Here is a 14,495-nt window from a genome sequence, read left to right as displayed (position 1 = left end):
ATTCCTGCTCCTACCTCCTTCCCCCATCATATCCTTTCTTATCCATCACCACACTCATTTTCTGCCATTCTAGCCCACATTGATCTATCATTCCTGTCACACATGGTAGCTAAAATTTATAGAATACGTACTTTATGCCAGTTACTGTTATAAGCACGTCACCCATATTTACTTAGCGTAGCCTCGATCCAGTGAGGTGCATGCAATTATGCATGTGTTATTGAAAGAGGAAATGGAAATCTGGGGTGTTGGCTGTGGGTGAGGGTGAGTAATTTGCCCCATGCACGCAGGTAGTGATGTCGTTGTATTACTTCCTAATGATCATGTCATTTGTTGCTGCATTTTTTGAGATAGTGCTTTGGGATAGCCAACTGTTTCATAGGAATATCTTCCCAAAATGATCCGTGATTTGAAGAATTACATCTTGTAATTCTTTATGTGTTTCCCAGAGTTAAAAGTTTACTTGCTGTACAGTGAGGGGTAGTACCCTGTAACATGACATAAAACACCCAGAAGTACACGTCTCATTAAGCTACTAGAAAATAGCTTTTGGACACTTAGATAACAAATGAAAAGTTTTTGAATTATAGGATTGTGGAACTAGAAGAAAGGTTTTGAAACAAAGAAAAAGTTGTCCAGGTATATTAGTTAAAATAAAGCAAGCTTCTGTAACACACAACTTCGAATTACAGAGTGCCGAATATGTAGTTAGTATTTATTTCTTGCTCTTGCCAATGAGCCTTCCTGGCTGGCAGACGGCTGTCCTCCAAGAGGTGGCTTGGGGCTCCGTGCTTCTTTTATCTTGTGGCTCCACTATCTTCCACATGAGGACTTTAAGGTCATGGTGTTTGTCTGCATCAATCCTCAGAGGGGAGAAAGGAGCTCGGAAACTCCCATGTGGGCGGTGTGGACAGGCCAGCGCCGGATGTGGTGCCCATCACTCCCACACACATTCCGTCAGCTGGGACTCTTGTCACATGGCACAGCTCTCTCCAAGAAGGGTGGGAAATGTAGGATGTGTGCCCAGCAAGCAGAGGGAGTGGGTTAGGTGCTCTTCTAGCAATCATTTCTGTGACAGGGATGGTTAATACATGTGCTCTGCCAACTCTAATGGGTGGGGAATGGCTGTCTGCAGTGAGTTGTGGAGGAGGCTCTTGAGGCTGAGTCCATGCTTAGAAAGAGTATGAAAGTTCACTCTTTTTGTGCTCTCAGGCTTGGGATTGCGGGCAGTGGCAATACATATGTCACTACTTGCTGTCCCTGATCCTAGTTTGAGTTCTTTATTTTACCTTTATTAATTTATTCATCCTATGTATATGGGACAACTGCCAGGTGATGGAGACACAGAAGTGGGTAAGTCATGGGCTGTACCTGCATGTAGGTCAGCTGGTTCAGGAGAGGGAATTTATGATGGAGTGTGGTCCCTGCGGCAGAGGGACAAGACAGAGTCCTGTAGAAGTGCACAGGAAGGAGCCGTGGAGGAGACATGTCAGGAGTCAGTGACCTGCTTGAGGTCACACCATGACTGTTCAGCAGGGTCAGGGCAGGAACGCCAAGAGTTCTCATCTGTGATGTAGCAGGTTCAGGGCAGGAACGCCAAGAGTTCTCATCTGTGATGTGGGAGACTGCCAGCTGCCTGCCAGAATTGGCGGGGGTAATGCTCACAGAACTCACTGCAGTGTCTCTCACAGTCGGTGCTAAACACACACGTGCTGTTCTTCCCGTGCTTGTTCTCTAGATTCCGTCTGTCTACACCCAGCAAATGTGAACTCTTCATCAAGGGCCAACTGTGTGCTTTATTCATTTACTCAACAGACATCTATTGAGTAGAGCTACTGTGTGCCAGGCATTGTTTTAGGAACTGGGAGTAAGTCAGTGAACAGAATAGACATAAATCCCACCTTTGTTGACCTTATGCTCTGGCATGGGGATGCAGATTGTACACATAACACATAGGTGAATCAGAGAATCTGTGAGCAGGTGATAAGTACAATGAAAAATGGCGCCTGGTAAGAAGGATTGGCCATGCCTAGGATGGGGGAGTGGTGGCAATTAAATTGAAAAATGGGGTAGTCAGAGAAGGCTTCGCTTTGAAGGTGACACTTGGGCCAAGACCTGTAGATGTGTAAGAGTTGGGTGTGTCCTCAGAAACTCCTAAGTTTGTAGAATTTATCTCCATTTGGCAGATGAGGACAGTGAACCTGATGGGGGTAAAGCAGCCTGGCCAAGCTCACCTGAGGACTGGGATTCGAATCAGGCATCTTGACCTGAAGACCCATTAGGTTGAGAAGTAAGCAAGTGGGAGGGGATGTGAGTCCATGCTTGGAGGCCTGGCCTGGAGCGTAGGGCTGGATCAGGCAGCAGATTCTGATGGTGTCTTTCTCCTGCCCTGTGCTTAATCACACTCTCTTCCCGCTTGGTTTCTTTACTTTTGCATGCCACCTCTCTAGATGAAATGAGTAATATTTGGAGCTGCAAACCAGAGAGCATTTAGTGGTCATGAAGTCTTGATAAAATGTGTACATGGTTTTAAATATGCCATTGTAATGCATGGTAAAGCTCAGTTAAAAATGAGAGCACATAAAAGCCTGCCAGATTTGACTGATGACATGCCATCAGTACTGATGGCTGTGAGTACATTGGGAAGTTGGGATGCTGTATTTCTGCTGTGTGCTGCTAGCATCCAAGTCTGTAGGGATGATATATCGTGTAAAAGCCCTGTTTCACACTGCCGTTACACTGAAATTAAGTAATGGTAATGGGGCTCGGACTTGGTTTGAAGTCAAATCAGTTCTGAGTGAAACATGGATTCATAGAGCCTGAGGTGGGGGGCTATTCTCAGGGTTGTTTGCCCTGGGGCCATCCATGACCATGACAGTGCACTAGCTGCCCCCTGTGTTTGAGGCTGCTTGGAGGCAGGAGAACTGGGAAAATGCTTGCTCCATCCCATGAGATGTCACTCCGTGAGAGGCAGAGATTGGAGTGACGTATCTACAAGCCAAGTAACACGGAGGACTGCTGGCAACACCAGAAGCTGGAAGAGGCAAGGAAGGATCCTCCCCTGGAGTCCTTAGAGGGAGTGTGGCCCTATTGGCACTTTGATTTTGGACTTCTGGTCTCCAGAACTGTGAGAGAAAAAAATTCTGTTGTTTTAAGCTGCTCAGTTTGTGGTAGTTTGTTACAGTAGTGTAGGAAACTAATAGAAGCACTTTCTAGCTGTGTGACCCTGGGCAAGTTACTTAACCTTTCTATGTCTGTTCCTTCATCTGCAAAATGGGATGGCGATAGTTCCTATCTCACAGAGCAATTGTGAAGATTAGATCTAGAGAGCATAGAACCGTGCCTGCCATGTATAAGTGCTCAATACATTTTTTTTTAAGATGTTGGGAGTAGGAGTTTATTAATTTATTAATTTATTTTTGCTGTGTTGCATCTTCGTTTCTGTGCGAGGGCTTTCTCTAGTGTGGCAAGTGGGGGCCACTCTTCATCACGGTGCGTGGGCCTCTCACTCTCGCGGCCTCTCTTGTTGCGGAGCACAGGCTCCAGACATGCAGGCTCAGTAGTTGTGGCTCACGGGCCTAGTTGCTCCATGGCATGTGGGATCCTCCCAGACCAGGGCTCGAACCCGTGTCCCCTGCATTGGCAGGCAGATTTTCAACCACTGCGCCGCCAGGGAGGCCCCATTTTTTTTTAAAATTGAAGTATAGTTGCTTTACAATGTTGTATTAGTTTCTGCTGTACAGCAAAGTGAATCAGCCACACGTATACATATATCCCCTCTTCCTTGGATTTCCTTCCCATTTGGGTCACCACAGAGCATTGAGTAGAGTTCCCTGTGCTATACAGTCTGTTCTTATTAGTTATCTGTTTTATACATAGTAGTGTATATATGTCAATCCCAATCTCCCAATCTATCCCACCCCCTCTTCTCCCCCTCCCTTGGTATCCATATGTTTGTTCTCTACATCTTTGTCTCTATTTTTGCTTTGCAAGTAAGTTAATCTATACCATTTTTCTAGATTCCACATATATGCATTAATATACAGTATTCGTTATTCTCTTTCTGACTTACTTCACTGTGTGTATGACAGTCTCTAGGTCCATCCACGTCTCTACAAATGACCCAATTTCATTCCTTTTTCTGGCTGAGTAATATTCCATTGTATATATGTACCGTATCTTCTTTATCCATTCCTCTGTTGACGGACATTTAGGTTGCTTCCATGTCCTGGCTATGGTACATAGTGAGGCAGTGAACATTGGGGTGCATGTATCTTTTTGAATTACGGTTTTCTTCAGGTATATGCCCAGGAGTGGGATTGTTGGGTCATGTGGTAGTTCTACTTTTAGTTTTTTAAGGAACCTCCATACTGTTCTCCATAGTGGCTGTATCAATTTACATTCCCACCAACAATGCAAGAGGGTTCCCTTTTCTCCACACCCTCTCCAGCATTTATTGTTTGTAGATTTTTTGATTATGGCCATTCTGACCGATGTGAGGTGATACCTCATGGTAGTTTTGATTTGCATTTCTCTAATAATTAGTGATGTTGAGCATCTTTTCCTGGGTTTGTTGGCCATCTGTATGTCTTCTTTGGAGAAATGTCTATTTAGGTCGTCTGCCCATTTTTTTTATTGGGTTGTTTGTTTTTTTGTTAGCGTGCTGCATGAACTGCTCAATACATTTTGTTACTGTTCCTGCCATTCTCATTCCCGTCTTCATCCTTATGATTTAATGGTTCTCTATGTACGCTCATTACACATGGCAGTATCATTTCTTTTTCTAAAGTGCCCTCAGAGAGAACAGTGGTCCAATGTTTTCCCCATTCTACAGATGTAAAATGACTCAGAGAGGTGATGTGATTTTCCAGGGGTGCACAGCTGACTTGTGGGAGGGCTGGACTTAGAACTCAGAATGATGTGGCTCCAAACTTGGAGTTCTTTCCACTTACAGTGACACTCATATGCCAAGCACTGGGCTAAGACTTAACATGCATTCTTTTAAAATTATTACAATAATCCTATGAGTTTAGGTATCGTTATCCCATTTTACAAATAAAGGAGCAGAGACTCAGAGTGACTTAGTAAACTGTCCAAGATCACATAGCTAATAAGTGGTGGAGTGAATAGTTACCTATGATCCTAATCCCCAGTACCTGGAAATGTTTAATTTACACGGCAAAAGGGACTTGGCAGATATAATTAAGGATCTTTACCTGAGGAGGTTATCCTGGTTATTTGGATGGGCCCTAAGTGTAATCACTAGTGTATTTATAAGAAGGAGATCTGACTGCAGGAGAGAGAAAAGATGATCTGATAGCAATGGAAGCAGATGGAAATTTGAAGCTGTTATGCTGCTGTCCTTGAAGATAGAGCAAGAGGCTATGAACCAAGGGATGCAGGGAATGCAGCCCTACAAGCTGAGAACTGCAAGGCAGTTTCTTTCAGACCCTCCAGAAGGATTGCAGCCGTGCCAACACCTTGGTTTTGGCCCAGTGAAACCCATTTTGGATTTCTGATGTCCATAACTTTTAGAAAATAACTGTGTATTCTTTTAAGCCACTAAGGTTGTGGTAATTTGTTACAGCAGCAATAGAAAACTAATACATTATTTACCTTTCTGACTCCAGATCTGTTTATTAACTTCTATACCTCTGTTGAATATTGGTCTTATTCTCAGTAAACTCACGGGCTTGGTGTGTCTGATGGCTACTCCACATTGACAACTAGCATGCAGATTGCACACAGGGGCCCTCCCAGGCTGCTCCTTCAGTGGCACCACAAGTAAGTATAAGGTGTGAGTGTTTCTTGCTATTGGTGGCAGAGCCCAGTGGGGTCTGGGTCCTGCACTCACCATCAATGGGACAGGTCTGGCTGCTGGTCCCAAATTCCTTTCCTTCTTCCCCAGGAAGCCACAGCTCTCACCAGCAGCCTCAGCTTTAAGCCAGGCCAGTACTGTAACTAGACAAGGTACTAAAGAAGCTCAAGTTTAGAACTTAGGACTGGGAGAAACTCAATGTTGGTTTTTAGCTCCTACCTTGTTTCTTGGGAAGGCAGCATGATACAGTAGATGGAGATTGAAGAGAGTTAGACCCTGAATCAAATCCCAGTATTGCTGTTGACTGCCTGATGACCTGGGGAAAGTCATTTAATCTCTCTGTGCCTCAGCTTCCTCACCTGCAAGAGGAGGATGGCCAACTTACCTTATGAGTTTATAAGAATCGTTAAGTGAGAGGAGTGCTTGGCACATGATTGATTGGGGAAGGGTGGTCCCTTTCTCTTCTGTTTACTTTGTCCCCAGTTATGGAACCTAGGGATTTGTCCTCAACCTTCTGGGCTGCAGTCCTGGCTCTGTCCTTAATTGGGTTTTTCCTAGGAAGGTATCCTGCCTTGCTTGGTCTGGAATGCAAACTCAGACCATGAGCGGGCCCCTTGCTTGCTGACATCAGCAACGTGTGGTGCTGCTTTCTCTACCTTTTGTGGCTGTTGGTCTCCCTTCTGGCATCTCTTCTGCCCATCTGCTCAGAACCCCTCCTACGTACTGATGGGAATTTTTCAGCAACTAGAAACAAAAGCCCTAACTCAGCTTGTTTAAATGGAAGAGAAGATTTCTTATCTCCCATAATTAGAAGTCCTAAAGTGGGTGAAAAGCCCAGGTTTTGTCTATTATTTTACTCTGACAGTCTTTTCATAATGGCTTATCTTTCAGCCTTGCTTTTTCCTTGGTAGCAAGGTGGTCCGAGTACCACATCCAAATATGAGTGTCCAGCAGAAGACAGGCCCTTCCTCCCTCCCTCCCTCCCTCCCTTCCTTCCTTCCTCCCTCCTTGCTTCCTTCTTTCCCCTCCCTCCCTCCCTCTCTTCCTTCTTAGGGAAAAGAAAACCTTTCCTAGATACTCCCCCCAGCCCTGCTGTCAAGTCTCATTGGCCAGTGCTCTGTCACAGTCTAACCAATCATGGGCAGATGAAATGGAGCAGTGTAGTTGGCTTAAACCATGCATAATTTACCTCCTGGGAGGAGAATGGGGTCCACCTCCTTTGAGGCACATGGCTGTGTAAGGAGGGAGTAGCTACCTGAGCAAAACTGGAACTTTTTCAGGAAGGGTGAATGGTTGTTGGGTAGGCAGCCAACAGTGTCTGCCTCATGCAACTCTTGGCATGTGCTTGGCTTTCCTGCTATGCATTGGAAGTTCTGCCTAATCTCAATTTCAGAAACAGAGAGCATAGTGCTCATCGAGCATGCTAACTTGAATTGGCCGGTGTCTTACCTGGAATAAGATATTGAGGATTCTGGCCACATCTGGACTCAGCAATGACAACCATGATTGATTAACAGTGTCTGCCAGGGATGTGTGTATGTTGATGTGGGTATGTTGGGGTGGGGACTTACTAGGAATATTTTCTTCCTTAAAAAAAATTTTTTTTTAAAGCTCTAAGCTTTGTCTTCCTAAACTGTTTCACTTCCCAAGGACTGCCTGTGATCCTAGTTTTTAGAATCCATGTTTACATATTTCACAGGCAAATGCGTTGCAGAAAGTTAATTGGTCATTTATGAATGGGCACCTCGTCTCTCTGACTTCTGTCAGCCTCCCTCATCACCTCTGTGAAAGGGCCACCTCTGTGAACTGGTTGAGTTCAGGCATTATTCACTAGCAAACCAAAAACTCAGGGAAGCTGCCTTCCACCGTTCATGCCATCAATACGAGTCTGGTGGTCCAGAGGTGAAGATGTGACCGGCACGGCTGTTAGTTTTCATTCAACTTCAAAAGAGGCGTCTGAAGCCCATCTTTCCTGCCCAGAATCTTCTTTCCCAGTAAAATAAAATTTACATGCACTTGTCATTCTGCAGTTCTGAGTCTGCCAAGGGAGCAGTGTTTTAATTTTAAAATCTTAGCCAATTATCAAGAGGGTGGCTTTCTTCTGGGTATCAGCAGCATCATCATAAAAACATTTTCTTCCCTCCTCCCTGCTTATCTTTGGAGACTAACTGAGCCCAGCTGCTTCGTAGATGTGATCTCCCTAGGCATACTAATAATGGGGATTTTTTTTTTTTTTTCCAGAGCAAGTTTTCACTATTTTGGGTTTTGTCCATTTGTCACGTGTCCAACTAATTTCTCTTTGTTTTTAAAACAAAGGGTGGTTCTAGGAAAATGGAATTGCAGCGATACATTTATGTTGTTTCTGAATTCTTCCGTCCTCCTCCCTTTCTCTCCTTACAGTAAATGAAAAGTGGTTTTTTTTCAGATTATGTTTGAGAAATCTCTGGCCACAGTCAGATAATTTTGCATTTCTAGACTCAGTGAACCACATGACAAAAGTTAATTAAACTGGCTAGGATAGGAGTATCTGCTGGTAGATCAGGAAAACTGTCACATTTCTCAGAATAATCACAACCAACTGAGACACCTCAGTGCTCCTTGGTGTTGTTTAATAAACATACCGTTTGGTACTTAGAGATACCCATAAGCCACTGTTGTCTTAAATTGACATTAAAGGCATTAAATTATTCTATATACTCAGCAACTCATTGCTGTTTCTCTCTCCCTTCAAACCTCAGTCTGAAAAATACCCAGCGTAACCTAGTCCTTGTATTTATGGTGGTATTGTCTCATTATCTAAAGAGAGTGGTTATGTCATACTAACCACTGTGCTTTGGAATGGGTCCAGGCATTGTTGTTTTAAAGCTCTTCAGATGATTCTACCGTGCAGCCAGACTGGGAAGCCCTAATATAAGAGTCTCTGCTGTACAGCAATCAGGATAGACTATGTTCTGCTGCAGTAACAGTTGCTTAAGTCTTGCCGACTGACTGCAACAAAGGATGATCTCTGTCTCTTGTTAATTGTCCATAGTGGGTTGGCTGGTTGCTCTGCTCCACCTTTCCTGCCTCTAACGTCCATGATGATGGGGCTTACTGTCTGGAGCATCATCTGTGACCACGGCATGGAAAACAAACAGATCACCTACAGGCTCCCAAAGCTTTCTTTTGGAAGTGACACACTTCACTTCCATCCATATTATTAGCCCAAGCTGATGCCACAGCTATGGTGAGTAGGAATATGGAGACCCTCAGCTGACACACAGCTTGGCTCAGGCATATGTCTGAAAGATCCCACTCTGGAAAACCAGGTCAAGGCCAGATGGCAAGACATTACCATGCTGCCCTCCAGCCCAGCACCCAATCTAGGGACTACTAGTGTCTTCTGTTGTGACACAAAGCTCAGGTGATGGTCCTTTAGGACAGTGCAGTTATGATGGTGACACTTCATCGCTAGGTAAGGAAGTGTTTACTTGAGCCAAGGCATCAGGGAACTAAGAATCCTTACTGGGAGCCTGGAATGGAGCTGAAAGATACGTTCATTTTCATTTGCAAAGTACAGAGCAGTGGCCATGGAAAAAGTTGGAAGATGGCAGAGATGCAGAAAGGATGCGTGTTGGTAAAATCTTTGATTTTAGAAATCTGGAGATGTCTTTAATACTCCTTGATTCCCCTGATGAAGTCCAGGAGCTGAATGGGTAAAAAACTGGCCAAATTTTGCATTCTCTCCTGAGTGGGCACATGTGACAATCTGAATCTTGTAAGAATAAGAGATTAGTTACCCTTTCTGGACCCAGAACCCAGAAAAGAATGCAGCCGAGTTGCATAGGAACTCAGTGGCAGCATTGGCAGAGGACCTGGGCAGTCCATGCCAAAGCTGTCTGCAGGAGAAATACATGAAGGGGTGAAGAGATACTTTCCCATCTTTGAGGACAGTGGGAAAGGCTGTTTTAAGTGGTTTTATTATATTCCACAGATGCTTAAGGGAAAACGGGCTCAACTTGTAGCAGAAGGGATGCTGGTTGACAGAATCATGTCTTAGTTAAGCAGTTGGCCCTGGATCCAGGTACCTGAGCTTCAATCCTGGCTTTGCCATGACTAGTAGGATAAATAACCCCGAGCAAATCACTTAACCTCCCTGTGCCTATTTGTAAAATTGGGATAATGATAGCACCTGCTGCATTTTTTGTGAAAGTTAAATGAACTAACACATGTAACATACTTAGGAAATTATTTGGCACATAGCTACTGTATCATTTATTAAATACTCATTCACTGTTATTAATATTATTATTGTTATTATTCTAATAACTTTTCTAATGTTAGCATGATTAAATGGTATAGTGAGAGAATGGAGGGATTTCACAATCTTTGTCTGTAGTAGACTTTAAGAATTAGACCAGGGGGCTTCCCTGGTGGCGCAGCGGTTGGGAGTCCGCCTGCCGATGCAGGGGACGTGTGTTTGTGCCCTGGTCCGGAGAGTTCCCACATGCCATGGAGTGGCTGGGCCCATGAGCCATGGCCACTAAGCCTGCACGTCTAGAGCCTGTGCTCTGCAATGGGAGAGTCCACAACAGTGAGAAGCCCACATACAGCAAAAAAGAAAAAAAAAAGACCTACAATAATGAACCCAAAACAATTAAGAAAATGGGAATAGGAACATACATATCAAAAATTACCTTAAATGTAAATGAAGTGCTCCGCAACGGGAGAGGCCACAACAGTGAGAGGCTCGCGTACCACTAAAAAAAAAAAAAAAGAATTAGACCAGCACTTATCTTGGTTAATTACATTATTCATCTTCTTTGGATAGAGGTTCTTAGTCTAGTTGAACTTTAGAAATTTTTTTCCCCCCGTCAATCACTTAAAAGAACTAAACCCAAAGGCAGCAATGAAACCACCTGATGGTTAGGAAAAAAATCTCAGACAAGCTTTTCTTGCATTCTACATCAACCCCAGGTGACTTCCCTGATGTGTATGCCAATGATTGAGGTACAGAGGTTAAGCCAAATAGATATGAGATCTGAAATTGAACCCTTGGAGCAAGCTTTCTGTGCCTCTGCCTCTTTGACAACCTTCCAGGGTAGATGTGTGTCCAGGAAACAGCAGCTGCTCCACTGTGAGTTTATGTTCAGAGCCTGGTGCTAAATGGTATTTGTAAGTAAGAGAGGAAGCGCTCAGGGTCACATTGTGGAGGGAGATGTGCATGATCAGGTGGTTAGCCTGGAGGGGTGCCTGTAATTTCTTGGAGCTACTGTGTTCAGTTCAGGGATGCATTAGTAACTGTCCTTCCCCCAAGAGAATGCAGCTCCTCACATGTATCCAGCACACTCCATGTGCTAAGGGGTCCCAGTGTTAGCAAGGGTCTGAGCCAATTGCCTGGCAGTGGAGATGTAATATATTTTGGCCCAGACAAGTAGAGAAGCCTCAGCATATGAGAAACAATTATCTCATGTAAAGTAAATCCATTCTAATACTTGAACAAGACTCTGAGAATCTTCATGACATGGAAACTTTTTGCAAAAAGCAAGTCTAAGGTTGCTGATTGAGAATGCCAATTTGTGGAGGCACCTGGTCCCAGACTAGGCCTGTCCATCACTGTTAGCTCTGATTAGGACTGTGCTGCTGAAAGATGAGGTGAGCAGGTACAGATCATGTAGAGTCCAAGGCCTGTGACTCAGGGACAGTGAGCATCATAATTGCCTGCAATTACCAAGCACTTGCTCCCTACCAGGCATATATTTCACATATATTAATTCATTGGAGGCCCACCTTAGGCAGATACTGTTAATGTCCTCATTTTCCAGATAAGACAAGGGGGCAGTTGTCCTTATTTTCCAGATAAGACAAGAAAGGCTAGGCTACTTGCCCATGTTCTTAAACCAGAAAGTGGCAGAGGATGCATTCAAGAAGTCTGAATTGAACATACAGAATTGAACCACTGGCAGAGGATACATTCAGGCTTTATTGAACCACTGACAGAGGGTACATTCAAGAAGTCTGAATTGAACATACAGAATTGAAACATCTGAATTGAACCACTATGCAACCTAAGTGATGATGTGGATGAATATGGAGAGACACTGGAATGAGTAATAAGGGGGCACACAGGCAGTTGCAGTCAAGGCCTTGGTTACGAGGAGCAGAAACCCCAACTTGGAAAGGGGAGGGAGATAGATTATAAGGAGATAAGTGAATCTCATGAAGGTCTAAGACAGGAAATACAGCTGAGCCATGGGGCAACTGGAATGGTCTTTTTCTTTTAGCCCGTCTCAGTTCATAGATTGGAACCCATGGAACTAATTTCTGCTTCCCTCCCTTTGCCTGCTCTGTGCAGGCCGGCTCTCTCAACTTCTTCATGTCTGTCTGTGGCTTTCAGTAGAACTCACTGCAGCCCAGATTCTACACCTTTTATTCCCAGAGTCTCTCCAGTCTGACAGCTGGCTGTTTCTTAAATTAAGAGGGAGAACCTGATTGGCTCAGCCCAGCCAGTAGATTGGCTTCCCTAGTCAGGTGAGCATCGTGGCAGTTACAGGTGTTGAGGGAAAGGTCTGAGAACAGAAATTCCTAAACTTGTTTTGTTCTTTTAAATTTAGTGACCCTTTAACCAGTGTGGTGAATCCTGTGCAACCCTTCTCGGAATAATGCTTTTAAATGCATAAAATACATGTTGGATTACAAAAGCCACCAATTCTATTAAATTACAATTATCAGAATACTGAATAAAATGAAATTTGTCATGTGCTTTTTCAAAAACACAATGATGAGATATAGCAGCAAGTCTCATTACAACTATAATTTCGAAGAACTGGTGAAATGTAAAAGGTATTTTGAAACAGCTGCAAAACCCATGTGATATAAAAATATCTGTAACTTGTATTGGTGACAGCATCACAGACCCTGCTAATACAACTATGTTCTGCTACTTACGTTCATTATTGAAGGAAATGCTAAATTTCAATAAGAAGATACTGAAAACAAAGATGTGAAACTTTTTTCCTGTTAAGTGCATAGACCCCTGAATTCTATCCACAGACTCCCTTACTTACTCTGTTGAGGTATTTCACAGAGTATTGGGCTACCTGTATCAGAATGAATGAGGGCTGACAGGAGGGGAGGGGGGGCATCAGTGAAGATTCCTTTGTGAAAATGCAGATTTTTAAAAACCAGAACAACAAACCCATTCTTGTTGCTCACCTGAAGTGTATCTTACATGTACTAACTTTTGAGAGCCACTGATGGAAAGTAAATAATTTAAAACCTTTTAGCATCATTCTCTTTAAACCATAAAATGGGGTCGGGGTATGAGCCAACTGAGTCCTATAAAAGTAAAATATATTTCGAATGCAAACATAGCTTTTGAAATGTTTAGAAGTAATCTCGTGATGCTGAATGTGGGCAATTTCAAATGCTTTCTTCAAAGATGCCATTTGGTTCATATAAGAGGAGAGATTCACAGTATCTCTGCAGTGGGTGGAGGCTAACTGAATTATGTCATGCTCAAGAGCAAGTGTTTTTCTGAAAGAATCCCAATGCCTGCTGCCCACTGGAGTGAGAACTTTGCTCGTTTTCTTTTCTTTTTTTTTTTTTTTTTTGCGGTACGCGGGCCTCTCACTGTTGCGGCCTCTCCCGTTGTGGAGCACAGGCTCCGGACGCGCAGGCTCAGCGGCCATGGCTCACGGGCCCAGCCGCTCCGTGGCATGTGGCATCTTCCCGGACCGGGGCACGAACCCGCATCCCCTGCATCGGCAGGTGGACCCCCAACCACTGCGCCACCAGGGAAGCCCCTTTGCTCGTTTTCTTGTCTGACTGGAAGCCAAAGCAAAGGGTGATGTGTTATACAGGGTGAAAGGGGTGCCGGAGGACACAGTTCCAGTCCCAGCACATCAGGAAAGAAGAGGCTGAGTGTTATCACTAATCTGTGGGATGCAGGGCCTTGTAGCTTGTGACTGGAGGCAGAGTGCAGGTTAAGAGTAACCAGCCTCTGGGTAGACAGAATGAGCTCAGAACTATTGGGCTGAAGACACCAGAAGTCTTCAGAGGTAATTAATAACAAGAAGCAGAGAGAGAGGAGGAGCAGAAAGCAGGAGTCAAGAGCAGGGGTGGCTGATGCATCCAGAACAGGGAGAGAACCCTGAGCTTCTTGTAAAAGGAGAATGTTTTCCTTACTCCTGTGGCTTTGGGTCTGGGAATACTGTAGAATTTCCTGCTTGGGACTCAGGCTACTTCAGTGATATCTAGGATATAGGACCTCTCTTCTGGCCATAGGAGATTTCACACCTGACAAGAAGGGGGGCATCTTGGGAGAAGTAAAGGTTTAGTAGGTAGGCAAATTACCTACTGTCAGTTTTTTCTCTTTGTGCTATAGCAACATAGCATAGTGGGTGACAGCATGGGCTCCAGGGCCAGCATTGGAATTCCAGTTTTGCCACATAACAGGTGAGTCATCTTTCCGTGTCTCCATTTGCCTATTTGTAAAATGGACATCATCATAGTAATAATAGTCCCTCCTCATGAGACTGTTATGAAGTTTGAGCTAATTAACACATGTAAAGTGCTCAGGAATGGTGCCTGGTATACAGTAAGCTATATATATATATATATATATATATATATATATATATATATATATATATATATATATATATATATATATATATATATATATATATATATATAT

This window comes from Lipotes vexillifer, unplaced genomic scaffold (genome assembly GCF_000442215.2).
Source record: "Lipotes vexillifer unplaced genomic scaffold, Lipotes_vexillifer_v1.1 scaffold443, whole genome shotgun sequence".
NCBI classification, from domain to species: Eukaryota; Metazoa; Chordata; class Mammalia; order Artiodactyla; family Lipotidae; genus Lipotes; species Lipotes vexillifer.
The sequence above is the reverse complement of the archived record's forward strand: the minus strand, read 5'-3'. Positions refer to the sequence as shown.